Source organism: Corylus avellana, chromosome ca7 (genome assembly GCF_901000735.1).
Source record: "Corylus avellana chromosome ca7, CavTom2PMs-1.0".
Taxonomy (NCBI): Eukaryota; Viridiplantae; Streptophyta; class Magnoliopsida; order Fagales; family Betulaceae; genus Corylus; species Corylus avellana.
In genome coordinates, this window is record NC_081547.1 from 7908261 (window position 1) to 7915231 (window position 6971).

Genomic DNA, 6971 nt, shown 5'->3' on the forward strand with positions numbered 1-6971 from the left:
TGGGTACAATGGCCTTTTGCGGGTTCAACAACCTCAGAAGGATTTCCAGTTGTCCAGGGGTTCTGGAAAATAAATCACCATAAGTTAAATTTTCAAAATCGATGAGACCAGTGTCAGTACTGATCAATTCATCTTTGACTTTGTGAGCAAATAATGAAGGCAATCCGTCAATGAACTTTTCTTTCCAATAAGGTTTTTGACTATCAGGTCTAACCATGACACGGGAAAGAAAGACATCTTGATACCATTATAGTCAGACATAGTAGGACATCGAAGATTGTTCAAATAATCAGAAATACGGGAAGTGATATTGGAAGGAGTTCCGACAAAATGTTTGATAATTGTATAAATCAAAGAGTTAACGCCATCAGGTTCACCCATACCAATTTTTTCATCAAAAATGGGCAGTCCTTCTTCATCACTCTTTACTGCTTTCCTGATCTGATCTCTTCGATCTTCAGTGAGATAATTATCCCACCAATTTCTAAGAGTACCAGAAAAACCAGTAGCAAGTAAATTCACAATATCAGCTTGGCTTTTATTGTGATTCGTGAGATAGGCATTAGCAACCATGGACATGTGATTCATCTTATTGAGCAGTTCTTGCTCAGACAAACCGTCAATATTCCATTCATACAATTTATCAGCAGAGACAGAGAATTGGGATTGGAGAAACCTTTCCTCGAATTGTAAATCGGGAGGAGTAGGTTTTGAATAAAAATTCTTTGTAAGATTGAAGGGTTTAGATCCGTCAAAGATCCTTTGGAGTTTTGGCTCCATTTCAATCTTGCCAAAGTTTTGTTCAAGAATTCTGATGTCAGAATCAGTGGATTCTTGAGAAGAAGTTTCAGAATCAGAAGAAGAAACTTTTTTGATAACAAAATTTTGTCCAGAAGAACTGGCACGAGTATTAGTTAACTCAGAAAGCAATTTGTTGACTTTCTCAAGGTTCATTTGAGAAGTCCTTTTCAAACCAGAAGGTTTTGACAATTCAGGGAGAGAAATCAGAGGTTTTTCAATCTTTGGAGGAGCAGAGGAAACTTTTGGATTTGAAGAGAGAGGAGGAAGTTTCTCTTCGATACGGTCCAATTGTTGTCCTAAAATATGCAAAGATTGGGCACAAAAATTGTTTTGTTCGATAATTTTCCTATCGTTAGTGACAGGATTCTTATCTGGAGTTTTAAAAGGAGAACATTTGACGACAATTTTGTTGACATCAAGAAGAGTACTTTCAAGAGGAGGATGAGAAGATTTGATGACAGATTTATCTTCTTTGACAAAATTCTTTTTGACAACATTCAAAACATTATCGACAGGAAAATGTTTTTGAAGATAATCAAAAAAACAAAAAATATATATAATATGAAATGTTTACAGCTATAAGTATAAGATAAATTACACACATACCTTCTTATGTGTCACTCTGGCGTAGCTCTTCGACCCAGTGTAATGGGGCGTATTGTTCAATGCTCGTAAGCTCTTCATATACGTCGTATACTCCTACATAACTAACATTCTTAATATGTTAATACTAACACAATTACAATTAATGAAACTACACAAAATTATAGTATAACTCATGACCTACCTGGTTCTTTTTGCTACACCATCTATCTAACAAGATCTCCAAGTTGACGGCGTTGTACTCAGAGAGCCTTTCTTGCCCTACTCTCGCTCGTACGGTGACCGGAGTATCGTCCATCTGAATGGCAAGAACTTTTTTTAACTCGTGCCTCCAAGTCCTCAGCTTGGTGCTCATATCTCGAAACGCGTCCTTCTTTATGGCAACCAAGTTGCACTTGGGCGGGACGAAAAAGTCTACTTGCACAAGTTCAAAATTGATAAATTAAAAAAAAAAATCAAAAATATATGTGTATATGTATGTATATACATATAAACACACATATATATGTACAACTTAGAGCGTATATATACATACATTAGGAGTGTTTGACATAATAAAATGCACATACCATCAAGGTGTCCCATATATCCTCCTTGGTACGCTCCGGTACCTTCGTCCAGTCGCCAGGTTTTCGGACATAATTTTTGCTCCTTATGACCTTACCGGTCATTCGTCTAAACTTCATGGCGCTAAATCCGACAGGCTGCCATCAACGTCTTCTTGCTCACTGCCATCAAGGTGATATGATGGAGACCCATCCGACATAGGCTGCCGCACTGACGATGAGCCCCTTCGTGTTCTTGTCTTCCCCCTACTACTCATGGTGAACTGGGAAAAAGAGAACACACCCAATTAATTACGTATACAATGTATGAAATATTCACTATCATATGTGAATGACTTACATATTAAAAATAAGATATATATCATATTTTACCTAGTGCATAACTTAATTAATTCTGTTGATGTAATGTGTAGTGAACAACTACCAATCAATATATATATATATATATATATTCAACTTTTATTCAACTTTTATTTAATCGCATACGCTTGGTTTAGATCTAAGTCGGATCTGACATATTTGATATGATCCTGCGGATCGTGATCAATATTTCTGGTCAATAGGAGTGGCTCACACTCACATGCATCCTAAGGCCTTTCACCTTGACCAACGTCGTATATGTTTTTAGGTTTAGTCCTTACAGTGCAAGCCCAATCTGAGTCCCTATCATTTTGTATGTAAAATACCTGATCAACTTGTGAAATTAGCACATACGACTCATTAGTAATTAGTTCTCCCGTGCTGACAAGGTTTTTGAAATTGATAAGTATTATGCCATACTCTTCCACCTTGTACCCCTTGTCCCTCGTATTGTCCGCTCAATCACACCTGAATATAACGTACTTAGTCCTATCGTAGTACTTAATCTCAAGTACTTTCATTAACTTCCTGTAATACGTTTCGCCATCAACAGTCAGCACACACACCCCACTGTTCTGAGTCCTCTTTCCGACATCATATGCAATAGTGCGAAACAGCTTGCCGTTAACCACATATCTATTGTATCTGACTGCTGATTCCCTTGGCCCTCTACAATGCATTAACAAAATTTGTCACCAAGTTCCTTCCTGGATCGTTCATCCAATCGATTGACCTGTGAATATATTACATACAATGGAAAACACAATGTTAGTTTCTTTAGTTGATTTGAACTAGAAGCAAATATACTCCGACGGTACTTTTGTTAAACTTCACATTAGTCTTATGTAGTCACGGTACCACTCGTAGAACAACTCATAATGTTGGGTTTCTAACTGATCTTCTGTTGTTCGCCCCCTATTGCATGATCGCCTAAGCATATCCATATGCATCCTACAATTCGAAATTAAGTTCATTATAATTCAAAAATTAATGGTACAATTTGATTGAACATATATATGCCAGTGAAAGACTTCGACTTACGTCCGCAGTTGAAGGAACTTGTCCGAGTTAAACATAATATACCGGTGAACCTGAGTCAATGTTATTCGGTCGAGTCGGACTCGTGTTCCATGTCCCTTTGAACCATCCAAATTTCTTTGTATCATATTGTGAAATGTTGGAGCGTTATCTAAATACTCGAACAGAATGTCATTAACTCAGTTACTATGTAGCCCTCCGCAATGCAGCCCTCAAGAGCCGCTTTGTTGCGCACATTAGATTTGAACACTCCAAAGCTCCTGAATATGAACATCGATCAATCAATCAGTTCAGTTAGTAATTGTCTTGTATTTGAGTGAAAAATAAAAATCAGGAATATCCATAAACAAATTTTACCTCTATGCCGGATACATCCACATATACTGTTCCGGTCCACCGAGTCAACATTCAAGGACAAGATACACGACCACATGAACCATGCTAGTAAAAAAGCTGGGGGGGAAATACCTGTTCCATCTTACACAACGTGATATAGACATCACCCTGTAGTCGGTCAGTATCCTCTTGTGTCAATGTTATTAAACATAGGCCCCTGCAGAATGCAGACATCTCAACAAGAGGTCTAACCACGTTGCTTGGAAGTGATCCATGCAATGCAATAGGTAGAAACAGTTGCATCAGTACGTGACTGTCATGACTCTTTAACCCCGATATCGTACGGTCCTTCAGTCGTACACAACGGAAAATATTCGAGGCATTCAAAAAATGTGTTTTATCATCCTTGGATATCGTGTGGGAAGCTTGTTGCATATAGGTCTTACCATCCTCACCAGTGTCGGGATGAAATGTACGTCTCAAACTCATTTCTTGCAAATCTATGCGGGCTTGGAGGTTGTCCTTGATTTTTCCTAGAATGTGCAGTATTGTACCAAGTATGTTGTCCATCACGTTTTTCTCTATGTGTATAACTTCAAGGTTGTGCCGCAATAAATTATCTTTCCAATACGGCAACCTATAGAAAATACTTTTCTTCTTCCACACTATATTATAAGTATTTGTCTTCCGTTTCTTTCTTTTTTCTTTATCATTCGGCCTTGTCTTACTGGCGTTCTCATCCCCACACAACATCCCTTCTAATGGGCTCAGGATTTCATCTTCACTTGGCACATTAGGGCACATTCTAGTTCTTGATTACCGTCAAATATTCTTTTGTTCTGCCTCCGCGGATGATCCACGACCAAATGTGAGCATTTTTGGAAAAGTAAACGGGTAAGTGTCACGTGCCAGACATGTGGTGCATTTTTCATCAACATTTAATGCTCAAATATGGTTCGAGAGTTTACTCGTAACACAATAGTAGTTTGTGAGGGCGAGTTGCAGAGAGTCATAGTTTAGAAGTCTAAGTACAAATGAAATGGTAGTTTATTAAATTATAAAATCAATTCATCTCTTCCACTATAAAGAAAAAAGGGAATTGGGAACTTTAGCCATAGTGTTAGAACAGAGTAATTCCAACTCGCCTCCAAACCCTCAATAAACCATCTCAATTTTTTTAAAAAATTTTTTGTTGAGATAATCACATTGGAACTGTAATTATACTCACAAAAGAACCATATACTGGGAATTTCTGAATGGCTCAGAACCAAAAAAGAAAAAGAAAAAAAAGAAAAGAGATAAAATCCGATGTGATGCATGCACTGCTATTATGGTAAAATCCAATATGCAGAGAGTTTTAGCTCCTCATTGATTGATCTCCCTTACCCTTTTTTGTTGTATATATATATATATATATATATATATATATATATATAAACTGATGTGATGCATGAAAATGATTCATATTGAAATAAACTCCCTCTTGTCTGCTGACAAATGAAAGGCAATTTAAATCCTTGGACGGTGCTCGGATTCTCCAAAATTAACTCCAAGTAGTTGCTAGTTATAATCATCTACCAGATACGTGATTAATGACTCAAACTGCAAAAAAGAACATTTTGAAATTATAACTCTCTACAAAGTCAAAAGGTTATTGAATTCATGGCCCTTGAGAATGACTTTTAGTTTATCTACCAAAAAAAACACCTACGTAAGAATATAAAAAGAAATGTGGTCAGTTTTGCATTTTTTTAAGAAGATGGAAATATTGCTATCGCTACCCTGAAACAATTAAACCAAAGTCCTCCAATTTTATGGAAAATGTTAAAGGTTCAACTATTTTGCCCAACAAATGTCTAATTTTTGCCTTCTTTTGTAATTAATTAAAAAAAAAAAAAAAAAAAGAGTCTGAAGCAATAATATCTATTTTTTGTCTTTTTTTTTTTTGGTAATTTTTATATTTTAAAAAATACTAAAAAAAAAAAAGAAAGACTAAAAACAGATATTATTGCTTCAAACATTTTTTTTATTATTTTTTTAATAACAAAAGAATACAAAAATTGAACATTTGTTTGACAAAATAGTTGAGTTTGTATGGTCTCTCTTTCAAAAGTCATGCAACTTCCTGATTTTCCTAAAGAAAGCCCCATGCCAAGTGATCTCAACCATGAATTTTGCATATTCTTGGCTTTTATTAGGGATCGACACCACGACACATCGAAGTTGATGATAATGCAAAATAAATAAATACAATCAAAGTTTTAATTATGACGTATTTTGAGTTTTGTAATGTGAACAAGTTCTAGAACAGAGTATAGTCAGCGTTCATGGAATAGCAGGTATTTTGCACCTTGACTTTTTGAAGAGATTTGCCTGTATTTTTCATCCTTCCGCAAATATCTTATTCCCAATTCTATTGAACAACCTTTTCCCGATCATGTGCCAATTTTATTTTATTTAATTTTGAATTTTGAATTTTCTCATCCTTACGCAAATATCCTATTTCTAATTCCACCCAACAGCCTTTCTCCTCTATAGCGCCGGCTCCTAATTCCCCGCATATGATGTTTTCTAGTGGCTTGAGATTACATACAATTCTAAGAAAGTGTTACGCATCTTTCTATATTAAGGCCCCATTTAGTTCACGGATTAGACCTTTGGATTGGACTAGTTAACATTAGGTATAGCTAGTCCTTTATTTGGTAACACTCTATTCCTGAAAATAGTCTATTCCCATGAGATTATTAATCCTATACACACAGGGTTTTTTGAGTGGCTTAGCTAATCCTTTCCTGTGTGATTAAAATTATCGTGTAAATTGCCCACAAAAACCCCACCCTTCTAACACCCACGTCTCTCAAGGAGACTCTGCAAAACGATATCCATCTCTCAAAGAGCAACGATCTCTCTTCTCTGCGCAAGGTATCTCTCTCCCCCTCTCTTCTCTTTGATTTTTCTTCTTTGTTTCTTGGTTATTTCATTCTCTCTCTGTTTCTTGAATTTTTTTTTTTCTCTGTAATGTTTCTCAGTTTTTTTATTTCTTTTGATTCTTTGTATCGTTTCTTCTTTTTTTTTTTTCTTTTTTTTTTTAATTATGTTTCTCCATCTCTCTTTCTCTATACTTTCTCAGTTTGATTTTTAATTCAGTTATATATATATATATATATAACCTGTGTTCAAGCGTACAACCTGTGTTCAAGCGTATATATATATATATATACCCAAAACGTTTCTGAGTTTTTTTTTTTTTATTTCTTTTGATTCTCT